General features: G+C 40.7%; 1 long non-coding RNA gene across 1 annotated transcript in view; it reads left to right on the top strand.

Annotated features, from left to right (window-relative positions):
- Positions 1 to 435: 435 nt before the first annotated feature.
- LOC112450886 overlaps positions 436 to 21511 on the top strand; it is a 37614-nt gene continuing 16538 nt past the window's right edge. Inside the window, exon 1 of the long non-coding RNA XR_003039614.2 lies at positions 436 to 513. This is a non-coding gene — a long non-coding RNA (uncharacterized LOC112450886). The remainder of the gene's footprint in view (positions 514 to 21511) is intronic.

A 21511-nucleotide genomic window follows, 5' to 3' on the forward strand; every position in this document is an offset into this window, starting at 1 on the left:
ATGAGAAGTGCGGGGAGGACGAGGAGAGAAGAAACAATCATTTCTCGTATTAGATTTGGGCATACTGGGTTAAATAGCACTCTTTTTATTTTAGGGAAACATTGCAGTGGTGAATGTGATTATTGTGGAGAGGAGGAAACAATAGAACATGTGATGTTATTTTGTCAAAAATATGAGGGGGAAAGACGACAATTGGTCCAACAATTAAATAGAAATAAAGTTAAATTAGATATAGTTGATTTATTTAGAAATAATTCGGAAAATAAAAATTTTCAAATAATATTTCGTTATCTTAAATTAACACAATTATTTAATAGAATTTAGTTTTGAGCGTCATTCTGGTCCACACTCCATACCAGTAGGTGGCGGTAATGCACCAAATTCGTTGTTTGCCAACCGCCAATAAAAATTAAAAAAGAAGAAGAAGAAGAATGGAATTGGTTTCAATAAGGAAGTAACAGCAGCGGTGTGGGATTCAACCCAAATGACCGAGGCCTGAACATTTGGGAGCCGGTATGTTGCATTTCTGCTTTTGTTTGTTTGCACTTTTTGTTTATGAAACTGTCAGTTTTGTCCGTCTTCTCTATATAAAACTAATAATTAGTTTTTGAAGGGCAGTTTAGTTTACAGACTTAATAATCCGTACTGTTTTGGTTGAAAGTAGGTTTTATTTCGGTTTATTTTTTTGTATTTATTTTTTTTAAGTGCATTCTTTGTTAAGGGAGCCTGAGAGTCCATTTTATTTTTGTTTTTAGTTGTTTTGTTTATTTTGTGTCCCAGTTCCAGTGTTAAATGTTCTTTTGAAAGTAAAGTTTATTAATCTTTGAGAGCATGTACTTGCACTATTAAGTTATTATCAATACATTAGTTTAAAACGGTCTCCACACAATATTATTGTTTATCGCAATCATTTCTGAGACAATTAATCGCCCAGCAAAATTTGTTATCGTGACAGGCCTAGTTCATCCACCTTCACATCACCATCAATTTCACATTACACGCTTTTTATGATTATTTACAAGCGCAAACAGCAGCAGCAGCTAACTGTAGCAACTTCCGGTGCAGCCCGGGGCACTTTTGTCAGGAATATCATGATGTATTTGCCACAATAACTGCAGCCTCGTTTTCAAATATCTCCACCCAATTTCCAAAACAGTAGTTTTTTTAGTTAGAATATGTTCAAGGCTAAATATCAATTATGCATATCTTTCGAGCCACACTGATCACATCTGTGTCTTGTGGTACTCTCTGACAGTGGTCAAATTCTACTTGGGTAAAGTTTTGCAGCTCTGAAGAGAAAAATTGCACATTCCAAAAATTATTTATCAACTATGGTTTCGTAACTGTGTCTCCTTGTTGCAAGAAACATATGAAGAGTTTAAAAGTATTGTTTGAACGTAGTGGGCTAACCTGTATAAAAACTGTGGAGCAAAAACGTGAATTGTTTATCTTTATGATTACCCTTACATTGACATTAGGTGATTAAAACAGAACATGCATTCATCCATTTTCTTTACCTGCTTTTTCGTTTTGAGGCCACAGGGAGTCTCTGCCACAAACAGAGGAGTTCAAGTACCTGAGAGTTTTGTTCATGAGTGATGGTAAGATGGAGCGGGAAATAGATCACATGTTGGCTGAGGGTGTCTGTCCGATCTGTGTTGTGAAAAAAAGAGCTGAGCAAAAAGGCAAAGTTTTATTTCCCAGCCTGCCTCCATTTCAATTCTCACCCATGATCATGAGATATGGATCATGACTAAACGAATGAGATCCTGGATCCGAGCAGCTGAAATGAGCTCAGCCTTAGAGGTTAGGTGAGGAGTTCCGTCACCCGGGGAGAGTTTGGAGTAGAGCCGCTGCTCCTCCACAATGAAAGAAGTCAGCTGAGGTGATTCGGGCATCTGATTAGGATGCCTCTAAGGTTTTCTGGGCACAGCCTAATGGGAGGAGACCTTGGGGCAGACCCAGAACTCGCCGGGGGTATTATGCATCCTCTCTGGCCAGGGAATGCCTTGGGATCTCCCTGGAGGAGCTGGAGGAGCGTTGTTGGATCGATGGATGTCTGGGTTCCCCTCCTGAACCTGTTGCCTCCACGACCTGAACACAAATACGTGGCAGAAAATGGATGGATGGGTCTAAATTAAAGTCACAAAACTCACATGCTAATTCAGTTGTTGAATCATCTTTTAAGCAATGCAAACAGAGCAAAATCTGCAATTAGATGGCATCTTCAATACCATGCAGAACTGGAAGACCTAAAGATCTCAGCCCAAAAATGCATTTATTGATGCTCACTGAAGTAAAGAAACAATTGACTTTCAATTTCAAACTGTTTGATTATGCTAACAATTGTCATCTTTTCAGACTTTTTCCATGTAAAAGCATAACATACTAATCTTTTTCTTCAGCCCAAAAGTAATGAAGATCTTGAAGTTTGTTTGGTCATTTCTGAGTTGCCTGAATGTTTTGGTGTCAGTAGCGCATTTCCCTGCCTCACCGACAGTTTGCACACACGTCTGGCGTTATTGGCGGAGAGCCTTCATCCGCCGACACCTCCAGCGTCCCTGGTGGCCTTTGTCACAGAAGAAAGAGAATGATCAATATCCCGGCTAAACCAGACTTTCAAAGCCGATTGTACAGGGCCTCGTTCTGGGGCCTTCTTTAATGAATTTTCTTTCATTCCACGCGAGTTTTTAAACATCAAACAATAAATCGGCCAGGGCACAGTAAAATATTTAGATCTATTGACTGTGTTTGAAAAATGTAGAGGGCAAAAACTCTTGTGGTTTGATGCTGATACATTCTGAACACTTTAATCCACCCGAGTGTTTCCTTTTATCTGCCTGGGCTCCTCTGAAAGAGGGGAAAAGGGCCTGAAGAATGTTCTCAAAGATCCACCAACTCTTTTTAGAAAGCTTCTTACCTTCAATTACTCTCTTATAACACACTTTGACTTCTTGGTGCCAAGACATACTTAAAAAAAAAACAAAAAAAAAAACATTAACCACATCACTTATAATGAGAGTTAACATTAGATCTCTGAATAAAAAGTAAATTTTATTTTATTAAATCCTAATTTTTAGCCCATTCTTTTAAACTTTACATGTGAAAGCTGCTTTTATTACAAAGGTTACAACATCTCTTTTTATTGCATTGTCATAGAATTAATAATTTGATCATTTCCATTTTAAAACAAACCCTAAATGAAACTGCATGTGTTACTTTGGCAGTGAGTTTCAAAAAATATCTTCAATGCTGCTGCGAGAGGACCTCAAAAACATGAATCAGGGAGGTAGATGTTGCAGTTTTCTTACATTTCTTCTTCCTCTAAATTTTGACGGGGTGCTTTTGGATATTTTATGCTGCTCATACATTTCAACAAACTGAGCAAATTTTAAGAACAACTTCACTTTAGTTGTGATGTGGTTTTGTATACGCAGAGCATAACACTTATACAAAATTTTAGGATTCCTTCCGACTCTTCTGATTAAAAAAAAGACATGTTTTTGCATGGGGCACGTGCTCATGTGTGTGTCTGGTCGGCGTGACAACCACGGCATGACATTAAACATCTGCTGGATGATTCGTCCAGTTGTGGATGTGGAGCGACACCGAGGCACATCTGCTGAAGTGTGGGCAATCCCGGCGATATACCTGCCCCTCTTCAGGCCCCAGGCTCAGCACCGAACTCTCTTTTTCTGGCGGTTGCGTCATTTGCTCTCCTCTCGGAGCGGCTCGTTCACAGAAGTGACATCCTGCTTCTCTCCCCGGTTGTGCATGCTGAGGAGCAGCAGATGTGTAGCCTTGAGGATATTTTGAAGTGGCAAACATGATAAATCTCAAAAACCTAGGGAGGAAAAAAAAACCCTCCACACTTTAACACAATCGAAATAATGTAAAGCCATTTTTCTATTTGCAATTTGAATATCAAGGTTAAAGGTCATTTTTACAAAGTCATGAAGACAAGTCCAAAAAAATTTCATAAATTCGCACCATATTTTTTTCTCATATTGATATGAAATGTGTCCTCAAATTAAAAATTTGGAAGCAAATTTGTGAACAACTTCCAACGACCACGTGTTTGTTTACTTACAGAAACAGCCGAAGTGACTGAAAACAGGTTAACGGTGACAATGTTCATGGAGGAGCCGTTTGGGATCAAGAAGTCTGACAATTTGAAGTATTGGTACATATTTACACTCAGATTTGTTGAGTAAAGTATGCAGATAAAAGTGCTTTATTTACATTGAGTGCATACCCGCATTTCAGAACATAAAACTCTGATAAACTACGGGAGTAAACTCTTTCAAACTGCACCATCTGACATAGTTCAGGATAACCGTTTTATGTTTGGTTTCATGGCGTACCTTTTAACTGATTAATCAGCTCTAATAACAGTAATTTTTTATATGCTTCTGGAAAAAAAAATCACACAGAAAACTTTATTTTTAAAACTGAAGATTGTACTTTGTCTTACTTTTTTTTTTTTTGTCATTTCTTAACTTTAGGTAAATCTGGAGATAAATCAAGAAAGATATAAGTGTTAGTTGAAGCCCAGGATTCAATTATTTTCAATTTTAGCACAGAATGATTCCCTCCTCAAGGTATTATAAACTCCATTTAATTGAGAATTATGCTCAGGATTCAGTGAGTATTTGTTCATTTTCAGGAAAAAAAAAAGAAAGAAGCTCCGTTCGAGTCTGGATAAATCTATTCCACTGAAAGGAGAGATTGAGAAATCATTTGAGTCTAAGTGACAGATGCTTCTCTTCATCGCGGCGCGGAGCATTGTAATCACTTGAATGAATACAGCTTGACTAATTAAGGTTATGCAGTTGGCTGGCTCTCTCCAAACAAAGCTGGAGTAACGTAGATGCTGTTGTAGCGCTGCTCCCGTGATATTGTACAGATGAGAGCTGATTTCAGTGGGATCATGAGTGTGGTGAAGAAAAAAAAAAAAAGAAGAATGCTCAACCACTTCATTTTCAACATCATGCTCATGTTTCCACTTAGGTTAAGATATACTTCGTCGGGGAACGACGAGCTCAGGAATTGATTTGATTTATTTTGCACGCAGGTGCTCTGTGCCCACGTGAAGCAATAAATTATGCCACAGAAATTAGTGATGGCTGACAAACGCAGCCAGAGCGGACGACGATGACTGAAATGTGTTGGAGAGGCGCTCAGACGCTCGCTGTGCATGTTTTGGCACTGATAGGGTCCAAGGACGTGCAGGTCCTTTGATCCCGTCTCTGGGGGTGTCCCAGATGTTCCAGTTCAGGGCAATGTCAAGTCGAGTTTATTTGCAGAGGTAATGCCCGGCCATTCGCGAAGGTTTATTTTGTTTTAAAGTTATTCAGTAAAGGATATCTTTATAGATCAGATCTTTTGCTTTAAAGGGCCGGTAGCATTGTGTTTATTCAGTGTACCTATGAGACGTTTCCCCTCTTAGTTAATCCGCGTGTGTCGATGAAATCGATCCTTTATTATAAACCAAAAACTTACATTTAGTTCTGAAAGGCTTGTTATTCAAGTGGCTCCTCTTGACTTAATAGAAGCATTTTAATGAAAAGATTTGAGGCCATCCGGCTTGACTGAGCGTCTCAGCCAGTAGGTGGCAGTATGATACCTGAATCTGCAAGTTTTCGACTCAAGACACCTCAATCATCTACAGGAGAACCAGCAGGAGTATTTCAGTCAACAGCTCCACATATACAATAAGATCTGCTGTAATTATTATATAAAAAGTGGTAAGTTTAACAAACATTCCTGCACACTGTTGGAGATCAAACCACTCAAATCTAAAGTCTGGGCTGTAAAATTTCCTCACAATTTTAAAAGTGAAAATTAGTACAAAAGCTGTTTCTTCTTTTTTTTTCTGGGAAGCCTTTTTATTCTGTAACTAAAAAGAGAACAAGATACGCTAAAAAGCATAGTATATCAGTTCAAATTTGAGTCTGAATTATGCAGGAAACAAGTGTCTCCAAGCCACTTTCTGAAAGATGTATATATTGTAACCTAACATTCTTATAAATGTATATGAATTTTATTTTTGAGAGGTAGTAATATTGTTAAAACAATGTGTAAGACTGCCTTTTTCTGTTGTTGTTTCGAGGGATTTAAAAGCTCAGCTGACCTTCAGCGCACCTTATGCTCAGAGGCTTTGGAAAAGGCTTTATATTCTGATGTCGGCGTGATCAGTTTTCCAGCTGGGAGACAACTATTGTCGATGCATTTATGACACAGTTTCCAAACTATGAGTCCAATTTCCAGTATTACAGTATCACTTGAACGGAAGCTGCATTCCATATGAGGCAATGAGTTCATTTCTGAGCTTGTTCCTTGCACAGATTTAACAATCAGAAACCTTTTTTTTAATTAATGAAAGCTTTATTCATGGTAACTTTTGTCAAGGATTATGAAACTTTGTGCCCGAACAAAAAAACGAGCTGCTTCCTGGAGCAGAGTTAGAACATCTTTAAATGCTTTTTTTGTGTGTGTGAGTGTGTGTGTACCTCCATTTTCAAAATTATTTAGAGAATTAACGTGCTTACATAGAATTTGCCACATTCACTGCCTATATTCTGAATTAGATGTATATTTTCTAAGAGGGAGGGGAAAAAAATATCAATTAGTGCTAAATTTATTCATGAATTTCTGCGATCAATGCGAGTCCACTCAAAGAGGCTCAGAGGGACCCAGTTCATCCCAGTTAATGTGTTTGAAGGGGAATTACCATTGATGTTGTTTTCTCTTCTTCTCGGGTCAAAGAGCCCCTCTCGGAGCTGTCGCGGCCCAAAAACAACGAGACAGAACCGCAAGCTCGTTACCTGCGAGGCACCTGGACAGGACGGAGAGGTGGCAGCTGAACGACAAGGACAGCCGGCCGTGCTGAATCGAGCGGTACCCAGTGTCTGCTCTCACACCACAGGGCTTATTGTGAATCCAATCAAGGCTGGGAAAACTGCCTATTGATTGGCTCCAATCACACACACGCACACACACACAATAAACAAATGCAGAGAGGGCACATTATGACCAAATTCACTCACAAATGGCTTCCACTTCAACAGAATATTCTTATACATTACAGTAAAGTGCCAATGTGCTGCTATTATCACGGTCTGTTAGGTGAAAAATGGCTCCTCCTCGCACTCTTTTAATTGGCCACAGCCGCTGCGATTTTAATTCACACGACCTTCCGTGACTTGTTGATTGTTATCATAATTCTTGCGCATACTTCACAATGCCGCTCCAAAAGAGACGCAGTGGAACGCTCCTTCAAGGATACTCCGTTCGCTCCATCGTATCGATTTCAAACAGTTTCTGCACACAGGCTAGATTTCAGGTCAATTAGACATATTTGGGCATTTGCAAATGTTTTTTCTCTCTCTCTCTCTCAGATCCTGGGGCTCTGAAACTGGACTTTTGGCCCTAACAGCACTGTTCGGATTCTCTGTGGAGCTTGACATTTTGATCCGCAACAGAGACTAAATGATAACCATTTCCTTGTAAATACAGTTGCCTGCGGGGGGAGGGTTTAAATAGACTGAGAAGGACTTTTTCACTCGCTCACTTGTTTATATTCACTCACAGCTCATCTAAATATGGCAAGCCAAAGCGTTTAGAAGATAACATGCACTTTAAGCCGCAAGTATAAGGGTAGATGCATTAAAATGTTTGTCCTAATTTTCCAACTTCTTCTGCCTTTATCCTTACAAATAATGCAATTATATTAATATCCCAGAGAGATGGCAAACAGAATGGGGCCGCACAGCTGATTTTTATATATTTTTTATTTTGTAATAAGGCAAAATTTCTACCATCTTTCCCTCTATCCGTCTCTCTGTGTTTTGTTTTATTTTTTCAAGATTTTTTATTTTTTTCTGTTCTGGTATGAAAGAACAAGCTTTCTTTGTTTGAAGTGTTTGGTCTTGGCATCTCTGATCACTCTCATTACAGCTCTCCTCTCAGTGTGAGCAAAAAAAAAAAAAAAAAAACCCCACTCAGATTCATTTAATTTCATTCCAAACACATCACTGACTGCTGTCCGAGCTTGCATCCACATCTGAGAAAGAGTGTTTATTTGAACCCGGCGAACACCCTCCATCTTCGACAGTTTTAAATATAAATAGAGGCAGAATCGATTGGTCACTTCTTGCTGTTTTTTTTTTTCTGCACGATTCTAAAAAAACATGAAACAAGTAAATAATTCTTTCTTTTTAAAAAAAAAAGACAAAAATGTGGAGATGGGATGGAATATTTATTTAGCCTGGAGAGAAAGTCGTTGCTGGAGTTTGACCCCGCTTATTGTCATGACAACGCAGTGGTCGCTCCGACGACAACATCCACGTATTCCTGCGTTCGCTGCGAAACGATGGCGCCCACACAGGGGCAGATGGATGGGAGTGCTTTCTTGTTTTTTTTTTTTTTTTTTTTTTTTTTTTATAAATGAGCTTCAAATATTACAAGATGAGGTATTTTTAAGCATACCTACAGGGAGTATCTGCTCGAGTAAAAATAAAAGAGAAGCGTACAATTAGCACAGCTGATCACATTGTACCCCAGCGTGAGGCTGCACAGAACTCAGTAGGATGAGATTTTTTTTTTTTTTTGTTGCAGTGGCGCTCTGAACTTTTTTCCTCGCTCGCTGATTGTGTCGAGCGCTCAGCTGGCTGGCTCGGTGCTCGCTCTGGGGGAACATTGCTCCATGTCACATCCTTATCAAAGCGCCGTTTTGTTCCTTCTTGCGCACTCAGTTCATATTCCACAAGAAGGCCTGTGATGTTACATATGTGTGTTCACATTTGTCTAAACCAGAGGCCCCCAACCACCTCCTCACCCTTCGCTCAAGTCTACACTTTGACCCTCTCCAATCCTCCGCTGGAGATCAATTGTGTTTGTACTGTATGTGAATGTGTATCAAAGAGTCCCCACAGTCAATACCTCCACTTATAAGGTAATGTACTGACACGGGAGACTCCGTGGGGACTCTGCCGAGAGCTCCGCGTACGGAGGCTGTGCAGCAGAGAGGGAGGGGTTCGGAGGAGGGGGAACACAGCAGTCGTATGGTGTGGGAGGAGGAAACCGGATTGATAACACTCACTACTTAGGCTACACAGTGCTATCTTCAAGTGAAAAGCAAATGTACGGCATCCTGGCGCAGAAAGGCATCTGCATTCACAAAGATGTCAGCTCCTGATAGAAGCGTTGCTGCGCTGATAAATCCCACAGGAGAATAGGCTGTCAATGAGAACTTAGCAGCAAAAACAAACAAAAAAACCACACACACATTTTTATTAATCCTTCAGACTTATGAAAGTACCTGCAGAAAGGGAATTATTCCCATGCATTTCAATATTATCGACTTCGAAACTAGCCGAGTTTAAGTCATAAATCCGGTCTTGATCATGAGAAGTGCTCAGTTAGGCGCTCGGCTGCTCCTCCGTCCTTCACTCATTCGTTTACAGCTGAGTTTGGAGGCAGGCGTTAGCACAAAAAGTGGCTGAAATAACTCAACAGTAACTTTACTCAAACAGCAACAAAAAGCAAACATATCTTTTTCATAAATGGAGATGCTAACAAAACCATATATGGCTGTAGTAACTGTATTAGAGATTTACATTAAAAATAACAGCAAAAAAACAACCAATGTCCACTTATAGTTCCTGTTCATGCACAAGCTACTATTAGCATTGCAGCAATGTGTTTAACAAAAACACATTGTTAAAAAAAGTTTTTTAAAATTGAGTCATTGCTTTAAAAGTGTTGTTGTGTTCCCTTTACCTTGGAAGTCAGATCTCAGATCTGGGAATAGTACAGTGCAGCTATTAAAACTGTACTATGTGTGTGGCTGATTTAATGAGGTACAAGTCAACAGAAGTAAAAACACATTTATTACTCCAGCTATCACCACTTTATGGCAGCCATCTTGGTTTTTGAGGCTGGGGTTGGTCAGAAAACCGATTTTCTGCGTTGAAATTCTGACTTTGGAGGCCAGCCTGGTGGATTTTTCCAAGTTTGAACTCAGAAATTCCAACTTCTTAGTACAAATGAAACAACATAAGGCAATAAGTTGTTAGATTTTTAGAGTTTTGCCATGGGACAAACCATCTATCCGTTTTCTTTGCCCACTTTTTCCTGCTGGTGCTGGTGCCTATGTCCACCAGTCACTGTGCGAGAGGCGGGGGACACCCTGGACAGGTCGCAAGTCCATCACAAAGACGATTTAAAGTTACCATTTAACCTAACATGCATGTTTTTGATCAGCAGTAGGAAACCAAAGTACTTGGAGAAAACGGGGAGAACATGCAAACTCCACAAAGAGGCAAACCTGTGACTTTCTTTCGGTGAGGTAACCACTGCCTCTACGCAGCAAGCACTTATTATTGTAGAGCGCAATGTGTAGATTTCGTATTGTCTTCTTGAGGATGATAAAAGTTCTTCCGACAGTAAGTCAGTGTTTCGCCTCTATAGGACAATCTGCAAAAACGCAGAAAAGCAAAATTATTCTGTTATTGGCATACAACTTAAAATACTTTGTTTTGGTATTTGTTTTTTTTTTAAATGCTGAAGTTGCCAACAACTCTCCTACTCATTCCGACCCTCCCTGGAAAAGTGGTCTTCCCGTGTGCCTGGAGGCAAGTCAGAAAAGAGAAAACTGGAAAGATGCAAGTGCTGGTCTGTTTACTGTGAGGGTTATTGATGATGGTAGCAATACGTGCCACACATTCTCCTGATTTCTCTCCTATTTCTGATGTATACGTGAATGTGTGTGCACATAGTGACAGAAGTTGACCCCTATGTCAGTGGTGCATTACGTCCAGCTCATTTGCAGGGCCAGACTCCATTGGCTGTCAGTTTTACTGCCTGATTGTGTCAGCTGGCCAGTGTTAAGCCTGATGGAGTGTTTTTTTTTTGCCTCTGAAGCCATCCCCTGTGCAGAAAGGTGCAGTGAGAACTATATAACAGGCTCAGTGACAGGTTCTCAAAACAAGCGAGTCATGAATATGCAAGCTTCTCCACAAACAGCCATGAAAAAAAAAAAAACTGCTTGATGTAGCTGAATCTGAAAATAAGCAGTTTTGCCATATTCAAGCAGCAAGAGTTGACACTTTCAGCAAATTTCTCAGAGAGTCTCACTGTCTCTTCAGTTTTATTTCTGCTGCACAAGTGAGAGGAGAGAGTTTCTTGCCTGTTTCATCAGTAAATATTAAATGATGTTTCACTTTACAGTCACAATATAATGAAAATAGGAGAGACGTGTTGAGGTATAAAAAGAAATCATAATTGGATGTTTTTGAAACGTTATGATATTTGTGCACTTTTTAATTATGTGATCTTGCACAACTAACATGTCTTGATTGATTGAGATAAGGACCTCCTCTTAGCTCCAAATGTGTTTCCACGCACCCATGTTTAATGCAAATTAAGTGAACATGTGCCTTTGATATTGAAATGATCTTGCAGCGTTCCTACAAACATTTCAGCAGATGAACTGGAACTGCGTTTGCTTTTTTTTATTTTTCTTGTTTTAAGTTCTGTATCTTACGTTTATCCTAGTACAGCAATGAGATTCACCGGAAAAAAAGTGTTGTTTATTAAAACAACCAATTTTCTAAAATGATTCCTAAATTAAAAAAAACAAAAATTTTATCTAACTTTATTATTATTATTTTACCTAAATGTTTAATCTACTTTAAAACAGTAATAAGTTCTTTATTTTACACTGAGAAGGATGATCATACAGTAATTTATCAGAAAATATATTTGAAACTATTTTTTTTTCTAATTTTTCAGGAAGTCAACAGTTACGAAATATTTTGAAAAAGTTGTAATTTTCTTTACTGTGATGGACTTGCGACCGCCTCTCACACAGTGACTGCTGGAGACAGATACCAGCTCCCCGCAACCCAGACTGGAGAAGAGGGTAAAGAAAATGGATGGATGGATGTAATTTTCTTTTTTATATTTTGGGTAATCAATTGAAAATAGCTAAAAATGCTTACCTTATTTTTTTTCTTCGCTCTTTACAATAATCTCCTTTATTTTAAAAAAGGAAAAAAAAAGTGATTGTTTTACCAGGCACAGTTTGAAATCACTAACATTTTAATTCTACTAACTTTCTTGACTTGATTTTTATAATTTATGCAGACTTCTCAAAAAAAAATGTGTGGTTTTTCTTAACATTTCTTTTCCGTTTCTCAAATATTCCTTTTATTTCAAAAACTGGAACCATAATATCTTTGTCATGTTTGTTTCAGAAATAAGTTTACCTAAAAGTTGTCTTGATAAAGTATTTTACTGATAATTAACTAATCAGCTGAATATTACGAAACAATATAATCCAATATGACCTAGCTGTAGCAAACAGAAACTGTGCCTACTATTCCCTGAAGTGGACCGTATGTTTCTGAGTAAAATTCACTTTTCGCAATGAACAACAACAAAAACGCATGGGAAAGCATAAATTCGGCAATATTTCTCCCGCAGACATGTACTTAAACAAGATAAATACAGTGATTACAGTGTGCATGTAACAGTAGCCTTTGTGCTGGTCCCAGGAGTCCCAGCCGTGTATGTTTTTTCATGCTTAGTGTCTTTTCAGGACATGCTGTTGTGCGACCCCTGGGCCTCGCTCTATGAGGTGATAACAGGACAGCGTATCTGTGTGTCTTTGTGAAGCAAAAAAAAAGAGTCCACATGGAAAACACACACAGGTCCAGACATAGTCCCACTGCAACAGAGTGTCTCTCCTGAAGAAATAACACGCCAACTCACTAATTACACACTATTGTCTAGATAGGCAAAAGTGGAGCAACTGGGTCATTTTCCCTACAACAGCCTTGTGCTCTTTTTTTTTATGTTTCATCATTCTCATATCTTGCAGGCTGCAGGAAAATGGTAAACAAAAATGACATGACTATTTTATGCTTCTGGCACGGTGACTATTAGACAGCGTCTTCAGGTGAAAGTGACACGCTGTTTGGGATATAAATGTAAAAATGTGCGAGACGAGGATCAGATTGTTGCACGGTTCGGGTTCGTCCGTTCGGGCTGCAGTCATGCACAGGGGGAAAGGGTGGTGATACTATTAACTGTACTGCTTTCCTGTTTGGAGGAAGGGGCTGCACATTCCAGCACACGCAGACACACGTGCTCGCACGCTCATGCGTAGGCCTTTACGAAACATTCGGGTACATTAATGCTAATAGTATCAAAACAAACTTTATACTTAGAAGACATTTAGCAGCTCATGCACATTATAGTCTGCTCGCTTATCTAAATGCACGTACACGCCTCTCTGCTTTGACACACTTGCTCACTCAATGACTCTATCTTCGTCTCCTAAATACTTTTACTGGAAGGCCACTCTGATAGATCCTCCCCACCCCAACCCCTCATAAGGAGAGACATCCCAGCTTGATTCCAGGGGGAGTCCTTCAGAGGCAGCACTTCCAGTGGCTTTAGTGCATTAAAGCTTTTACCTTTCGCTTCTAAAGACATCGGGACAAAAACAGGCCATGCTCTTTCCCTCCACCAGGGAAAGAGAGAATGCATTGTCTTGTGAGGACACTGATTACTTAGGAATCAGTCATCAATTATTCAAACGACAGAATACTGCATTGCCTCCACCTTTTTGTGACAAGAGCGCCTTTCAAGGCTGGGAAGTGGAGAGACACACCCTGCCCAGTGCACAAGAATCAATACAGGCCAAGGGAGTTGGCTTCCTTGGTTTCACCGTGGTCGGTTTCGCTCCTCATACCAGTGTGAATTTGGGGCCCTGGCATTCGTCCTTTGGGAAACCTTGAAGTGCCAGCTGCTGAACAGGCCACAGCGGTGAGGCAGGCCACCATGAAAGCCCACGCGGTTTGGAAGCAGGCTCGTTGGATGCACCAGCCTACTGCCTTTTTGTCATATTCTGCCCACTCCCATCACTCTCCAGTGTCTGTTGTCAGCTGATTAGCTGTAAGTGAGCCTGATGAATGTCCGCTGTTCATCCACAACACCTGGTTCTCAGGAGAGCTGAAGAGACAGCCCCAAGGATAGAGACAGACAAAAAAAGGGGGGCAACTTTTACCAATGATGGGACCACCCAGGATTTGCATACTTGAGGGTTTTTATACTTTGTTTGTCTTCCTTGCCTCCACTCAGCGGTGCTGCCACGTTTTTCCTGGATCAGACTTCTGGCACTCCTCACGGTCGGGCTCTTTAGTCACTGTCACTGAAACACAAAGAAGCCAACACATGTCCCATTCCAGACCGTCTGACCTCTACTCCCTCGAAGCCTTCTCCGCCTTACAATATTCAATAAACAGAATATTGTCATATTCATGGCCAGCGCCTGTGGTTTGAACAATCAGAGATCACAAGAAAAGGTCAAGCATCATAAGCCAAAAAGTTAATTAAATCAAGGAGGTGGAATTTACCCCTAAATGGAAGTATTTCCGTTCTTTTTTTTTTTTCTGGTCATGTCTTCGTAAGATGTTTTATTGGACTTTCTTTGCTCGGTCAAGGTTAGTGCTTTTTATTTGTGTGCCTCTTTGAACACGCCTCCCCTGCAGATTGTGACACGAAACAAAAAATGTTAATAGGAGAGGAAAAAATCCTAAGGGCAAGAAAAGGTTTGGGAGGATCCACGAGGAGGGAGATTTAAGAGGTTGGGGTATGGGAAGGTGGAGGGGCTGGGGGGGGATGTCGTTGGGTAACAATGGCTAGACTCCAAGGCTGGCTAATAGTATCTGACACGCTGCAATTTTGAGGCTTATATCAACATTGTTTTTACAGCTGTAATTAAGCCACCTAATCAGAAGCACGTTGGTTGGGACAGTCTGGGGCTGTTTGGGGGCAGACACACAGTGAGTTGTGTTCAGCCCCTGCGGCAGGAAAAGCAGCGCCGCAGTGGACTTGGGCTAAGTAGAGGCCAGCCAAGGGAACTGTGGGTGGGAGATTATCCTGAGTGTGACACAGACGTGTGCGCACATATGCACAAATGCACACGAGGGGCCGTGCGCTGCAAAGCACCGAACAAGACTAGAAAATGAGGTGGGGGATGATTTTCTGCATGTATGAGCAGATATTCACGTGTGTGACACTGCTCCCGCTTTCTGTTTTTAACATCTGTGTTAATTGTCCTGTCGATGAGTGGATCCCCACGTTTGCTCTGGGAATTTCGCATGGCATGTGCAAAAGGGAACAAAGCACACAAATGTGAATTTGCAAAAGAGTTGGAACACGTGCATGTGTGCGGTCACCCCAACCCTGTTTAGGTTCACCCCACCCATGTCAGGGCCCAGTGCCGAGTCACCCAGGTCTCAAATGGCTAAATGCACACACACACACACACACACACACAAGGCAGGACGCAGCGCTCAGCCGGGGCCAAAGTCAACAGATGAGCTGGTCTGAACTGGCTTGCTGTGTGTTCTGATTGTAAATTGCACTGGTGATGATTAGAGAACTCCAGCACAGGATGTCGACTCTTAAAACTGTCCAGAGAAAATAATTTTCTACTATGTTCAGGAAACCTTTTCTCTCCTTTACACCGCTCAACCCCCTCTTTAATTTAAACATCATGGGGCTGCATGTGAGGAGGTGGAAGAAGTCGGTGTGTAAATTGGTTTAAGACCTCTAGATTTCAAAAAAGAAAGTCAAGACAATGGAGACTTCAGAGCTTCGTTTTATCTATGCGGTTACACATCCGGATCCATAGATTATCCATAGTTTATCCATAGTTTATTTAAACATTTAACCAATGCATGTCCTTTGAAGAATTTTTTCTTTTTTTTAGATTTCTGGAAACATTTGCATGTTGATCTTTCTTAGGCACATTAACAGTTTCCTAGCTGTTCATTCCAGTATTACCACTGTTAGAAAGTGGTAAGAAAGATCAATGAGGGTTTGTGTAACGGAGCCAAAGGTTGATGGGGATGGATAGTTATTGTTCTGCTCTGTACCTCCTACTCGCTGTGTCAGGATGTCATCCTCTTGACTCAGACAATAGGGTTAGTCGTAGTTTTTGCTGCAGCTCTCAGACTCATCATCAACATTAAACAGGGATGGGATTAAATTATCCTAGAGCACATTTGAGCGTTTGAGTCTGCTGAACATCCTGCTGCTTTGTAGCCGCCTGGCAGGTTTGGTCCCACATTCCTGCACCCCTGATGCGAGGCCCTGCCTGTTGACCATGAAAGTGTTAGCAACTACTGAGTCCTCTCACCACATCATTTAGCCTAATTTAGATTTATGTACCTTCTAAAGCCTTGGCCATTTCCTCCTTCTAAAGATGACATCTGTGCTTTTCTGAGTTACACAGTAAATTCACGTCTTCATTTTTCAATCATGCGTGTCTAAGGGGGGGGGGGGAGACAGCTCTAAAGGGAAAGATGGAGGGAGATTTAGAAAGACGAGTTTGTGCGACGCATATGGAACACCGTGTCGCTGCTGGCCTGAAGCTTGGCAGTCGTTGCACTCTTCCTCCCTAGACACTTTCCCTGTTTCTCTTCCACCTCCTCATAAATGTCCAGCTTGATTTAATTAGGGAGGCAGGCGGAGAACTCAGACTGGGAGTTGGCCCTAAAGCCTCAATGTGGGGACTTGCCTGGTCCTGTGGCCTCAGACTCAGATCACAAAGTGAGTTATCTGAAAGGTACTTCTGTTTATATTTCTGTCTGCAGATTTGAGTTTGACTTTTGAAGAATGAAACTCGAGGGGAGCAGGGAAGATGTTGATGTGCCCCTCAGGTGGCAGCAATGTGACAGCCACACACTTCCTTGTGCTTGGCATAAGTTTGGCATAAAGAACCTGCAAAGAGCCATCATTAAATTCTTGTCGGCAAACACTGGGGGAATGTAGCCACCCCAGGCCTTGCATCGGTGTCAAACAAGCCAAACACCCTGTTTTCCCTTTGTTTCTCTTTCTCCCTCTTCACGCTCCTTCTTCTCTGTTTTCTCTGCCCCCCCCCCTTTTTATGTGGCATCAGGCCTCATATCAGAATCTCTCTCTTTCTCCCTCGGGGCTCTTAAAAGGNGGGGGGGGGGGGGAGGATTTCAAGACTGTTTACGTGAACCGACGGTTTCTCCTCAGCTTGCCGGAGTGCGGTTCACCGAAACAAATAAATAAATTCATGAGGGCAAACGCATTCATTCAGAGACACCACACACAAGCACATAACAAGATGAGAGATGGACAGAAAATGTAAGCTGTGGGAGGGGAAAGTAAATTAAAAACAAATCATGGCATGGCCGTGGAGTACAATGAGCGAACGGCAGAGTCAACTGTCTAAACAACAGCAGCCAGATTCAGCTGTGCTAAACAATGATCTAGACAAGTCCAGATTTATCCATCCTGCAGCTCACAAGATATTTGACATTAAAATTGAGAACACGATAATTATTCGCCTTTGTAACCTCTGCAAAGAACAGTTCAGAGGATCCACACCTTGTCTTCCTGAGACTATGATGTTAAACACTAAGTATAACCCAGTCAGTACAGGCTTCATAAAGGCCTGATGGTGTGTTGTATGTATTCAAACTGAAGTCATGAATCGGCAGGGGCTCAGTGTGTGTGTATGTAGGTGTGTGTGTGTGTGTGTGTGTGTGTGTGTGTGTAGATATTCAGCGTTAAAGAAAGAGACTTGGATGTGAAAACACTCAGATTTATACGTTTTGCTTTTGGAATATCCCAGGGACATGCTGGAGGCAGCGGTGGGAATGTATAAAAGTCCTCTCCGGTTTCTCCGCTTCAGCATTTTATCCAGGTGAGGACATTACGCGGTGACAACAGGCACTGAGTTACGGCTCCGTCCTCCTCTTTTCCCGTTCACACCCGCCTGTCTCCTATTTTTTTTCCCCACTGCCGTTTCTGCATCGCAAAAGAGAGTTAAAGGAAAGTTATGGTGAATATGCACGAATGCTTATACTTCTTTTAAAATGTAAAATTAAGTAAAAAAAAAAAAAAATTTGACTGGTTTTACTTTTACCACAGTGGATTATATGTGGGCTATTATGAGATTCTGACAATATGATAGACATTACATTATAACATTAATATAGCTTCATAAAATCACAACTAAACCAATTTTAAAAGTGACACATGATCTAATTCCATTTAAAAACAGAAATGCAACTACTAATTCTACTGCTGCTTAAATAATAACACAAAATGATATATTGATTCCATTAAAGCTATAGTTTCTCATATAGATAATATTTTTGTATTTTTTTGTTTGTCATGCTTTTATTTACATAAGGAGATGAAGAGACCACAAATGAATGCATCACAATTTAAAATCACTGTTAGATATTTTATATGCTGCTTACACACTGATTTTTTTATTCTGTGTCAGCTATAGGATCTAAACTAAAGTCTTTTTTACATCTTAAGGACCTAGACAGAATTTAAAAAGTCTGTGTTGCCTAAAACACAAGAAAGCCAGTGGGTTGTTTTAAAAAGATAATGTCATATATATTTGTTTAACAAATGTACATAAGCATGAAAGATCTAAAAAAAAATACAGAATAAACTTTAGTTAAATTTATTTATATTTCAAAAGTAAACATGCTTGTTGCGTATAATTTTTTTTCTTCTCTGTTGTTCCGTTCTTTAAAAAAGTAACTCTCTGAGCCTGACAATCTGATGTTAGCTAGTTTATTATTCAGGTTATTAGCCTCTGTATAGTCTGCAGCACACTGTTTAGTTCAATGATACACATGCTAACTCAGATACGATTGGTGTGAAGCAGTGGTGCCCAGTCCTGGTCCTGGAGGGCCACTAATGCATATTGTCTGCAGCCTTGTCTGTCAATAAATTAAAAAAAAGTAAATCTTGTCATCTGTTTACACTTAGATTGTGCTGGAAATGACTCACAGCTACTATAAGACCAGAATTTAGCTTAATATCTGTAAAAATGTCTGCATTATAGCCATTTTTGTGTTTGCTAAGGCAGATTGGCTATAGTGGTTATCTTGAATTAGGTTAACTAGAAAAGTTACTCAGTTGTAGATGTACTTCGAATAATTACTTTCCTAGTGGCAACTGCATGATCACCCTCCTTTTGAGGCGACGCATTTTTTGTCTCATATGACTGTCGTGCGAGACCTTGAGTGTGTGTATTGTGGGTGCACACATACTTGCAGAGGACAGTCCAGCCAGATTAAGCCCAAAACTCTGACTGCGCTTGCTGATTCCACCGCACCATAAAGAAATCATTTAGGCCGGAGGAAGTGATTTAGTGTTGTTAATGCTGTGCCAGTGCTCTGTCTGTGGGTAAGGATTTTAAAGTGAACTGGAAGGCCAAAATGGTCTGTTTGGGTGGTTGACTAGATGTGAAACCGCACGAGTGTCCTTGAGACTAACTGATGTGTGTGTGTGTGTGTCCATGCGTTCTGGCAGGAGCACTGAAAACCACTAGGACCTGCTCCAGTCGTAACCAGCGCAGACTCGTTTGTTGATTTAAGGATGGTTAGAGGTGCATATGTTGCCATCTTAACACCGGTATAGCCAAATGAGACACACACACATATATGCACATACACTGTGAGAAAACAATAACAAGTATGTTGCTTTTAGGAGGTAGCGAATTGCCGTCTTTTCTTAGCAATCCGCAGTTGCTTCATACAATGCACAAGACTAACTGCTTTTGCAGCCAAAGCGTCAAAAGAGTGCATTCGTTTGAGGAGGAGCGAGAGATTCAGACCAGTTCTAACTTTCAGCTCAGGTGTGCTGAGAAACTCTAGATGAAACCACATGCTTATATTCTTCTGCTGCTCTCTGGGCCTTAAGAGCGCTCTTTATTTTCCCTAACCTTAAATGGTCTGGGATACAAAAGAAGCTCTAATCCTCGCACAGCTGGCTGTGTTATTTTTAATTTATTGGACAAAGTCTGTGCTATGCAAGTCATCAAAGAAATTCTAGCGGTTCAAACATAACTCCTGTGTAGTTTGGACCACGTATTAATATTTAAAACTCAATACCAAAAATCAGAACACTAACCCAAACAACACCTTGGCTTCAGTAACAGCCGGGTTTCTCGCTTTCTAGCTTTGCACATTTTTTTTTGTTTAATCTTAGTGAATGTCTACACTGAACAGGATGCCTAGAGGCACTGACGATGTAAAGATTCAGGAGCAAAAGAGATAACAAAAATTACAGGATGATTTTACGCATTCCTGTTTAAGAATTACAAATGATACAAATTTAATTTTATTAATATTTACCTTTTTATATCTCATTTTGTAGCAATGTGGATTCCTTAGAGGGCAGATTCACAGTAATTTCAGCACACTGCGTTAGGACAGAACGAGGATGTTCAATATCCCTAATCGATGATTCAAAACTTGGAATGCCACAGGGTCCGACAGCTATGAATTGTCTTATTTTCGGAAGTATAGATTAACCGGATTTGTTATGCTGTGGGAATTCCGTCCCAATATTTACTTTCTCCACATTCACAATTCAGACTTTCAGGCATTTTTTGTTTTTTCTTGTGAAATTACCTCAAGGGGATAAAACTTCATCTTATATATTCTACAACAAGTCCACAAATAATTTAGAAATTGACAATACCTTCTGCACGGGAGTTCTGTTTATGCTTTTATTCCTGCGGCGTCTGGCAGAACTTATAGTCGATGTTTTGATCAGAGTTTGCAATTAAATAATTATAAGCTACTTGGTATTTTTCCCGTCTGCAGGAGAAACCTCATCATCTTAAGATGGGGGAGTAGGACTGAAGCATTCAAATGTGCTCTAAATTGGAAAAGAGGACAATTAGGCTGCCTTGTGGCTGTCAGTCAACCCACTGTTGCAAGGTGTTCTATGAGGTGAAATCAAGCAGGAGAACCAGGGTAGAGGTGGTGTAGTAGTGAGATGGAGAGGCCAGGCAGTCAAGGAGCGGGGGGGGAGCTACACTAGAGTAGTCGAGTGCTGGGGAGGGAAACACCATTGTACTGTTCGTTTGGAGACATTCTGTCAAAGTCAGCACAGGCTGACACCTCGGATCACAGTTTGATAGACGGAAGAGTAGCTCTCGCTGACTAGGTCCTATTAAGGTGGATGTTTTCAAAGTTTGGGCCTGGCACTGGGGAAAAAATAGGAAGGACACAGAGGGGAAGTGGAGCCTGAGTGGAGCTGACATGCTTCAAGACCCTCTTCCCCAAACGCGCTGTCGGGGGTCAAATCGCTTTCCTTCCTTTTTTGCCCAGTCTGGCTTGGTGTCCAACTCACTGAATGTCTAATAGAGAGGGAGGTGTAGATCGCCTCACAATGCACCACAAACACACAAACAAACACGGAGCTATAAATATATTTAAAAAAAAAAAAAGAAGAAAAAACCCCACTAAAACTGTGGACACAAAGCAAGCTTGAATGCATTTTAACGCACGCTCCCAAGCTTTCATGCAAACAGGGATCCACACAGATGTGCATATCAGCATGCAGTGAGAAGAGTGTCCAGAAGGATTAGTTTGCGTAGGTTTCCATTCAACACTGTTTGTACCCCCCCCCCCCCCCCCCCCCC

The sequence above is a fragment of the Kryptolebias marmoratus genome, linkage group LG3, assembly GCF_001649575.2.
Source record: "Kryptolebias marmoratus isolate JLee-2015 linkage group LG3, ASM164957v2, whole genome shotgun sequence".
Taxonomy (NCBI): Eukaryota; Metazoa; Chordata; class Actinopteri; order Cyprinodontiformes; family Rivulidae; genus Kryptolebias; species Kryptolebias marmoratus.